The sequence below is a fragment of the Seriola lalandi genome, unplaced genomic scaffold, assembly GCF_002814215.2.
Source record: "Seriola lalandi dorsalis isolate HSWRI2012SDOR001 ecotype SW California unplaced genomic scaffold, Sedor1 jcf7180001979484, whole genome shotgun sequence".
Lineage (NCBI taxonomy): Eukaryota > Metazoa > Chordata > Actinopteri > Carangiformes > Carangidae > Seriola > Seriola lalandi.
The window spans coordinates 1-809 of NW_019450150.1; the positions used below are offsets into that span (position 1 = coordinate 1).

Genomic DNA, 809 nt, shown 5'->3' on the forward strand with positions numbered 1-809 from the left:
TCTTAAAATGGATTCCACTCCTGTTCCACAGAGACACTCACCTAGCTGACTGCAGGGCAAGATCTACTAGTCTGAATACAGGTGCAGTGATGCCTTTGCAATTTAGCTGTACTTGTCTACATGGAGTGGTGTCCTTCCTGCTTTTTGTTCAGTTAGGCGTCAGGGTTCATGCGCTGTCCAATTAGACGTCGGCTGTGGGGAGAGCACTCAGCCTCTTCCTCCAACTGGAAGAAAGAAAGAAAGGACAAGGAATGAAGAAATTAGTGTGTCAGTCTGTGTTATCATGAGCAAGTGAATGAGGGTGTTTGGATTTTCTTTTGACTTAAAGAAACTGAGTGAGTAGATGTCTGTGGATAAGTTGCATGTGTGTTTGACTAAGACTAAGTGTGTGTATGCACATCTGAGTCAGACAGAAATTCAGACACACACCACAGTTGCATCCCTGAAGCATACCCACCCAACCCCACACAAAGACACACACACCTGCTCTTTGATGTAGCTGTTCCCACAGGGTGCCAGCCCTCTGAGAGCCAATCCAACGATGAAGCACCACACAGACAGTCCGACCTCAACCGCTGCCAGCACAGTACAAGGGACCCACAGTGCAAGGGTGGTGTCCTGAGAGATGGCAAGTGGTGGAAATGAGGAAGAGAAAGAAATAAAGTAACACTACAAGGTTTCTCCTGTGATGTGAGGTCTATGGGCAGAGGGATAGAGGGATAGAATGAGGTAGAACTTTTTTTTTTTTTTTAAAGAGAGGGAAATGCAAGAAGAAAATTTAGACTCACATAAATTCTTGTTGTATCAAA

The 809-nt window shown here is 45.1% G+C and overlaps 1 long non-coding RNA gene across 1 annotated transcript; it reads right to left on the reverse strand.

The window, feature by feature from the left end:
* Window positions 1-6: 6 nt before the first annotated feature.
* On the reverse strand, window positions 7-809 carry LOC111658411 (uncharacterized). The gene is made up of 3 exons (XR_002760996.1): window positions 789-809; window positions 484-618; window positions 7-224 (listed from the first exon to the last, which is right to left on the reverse strand). It is a non-coding gene; the product is annotated as an uncharacterized LOC111658411 (long non-coding RNA).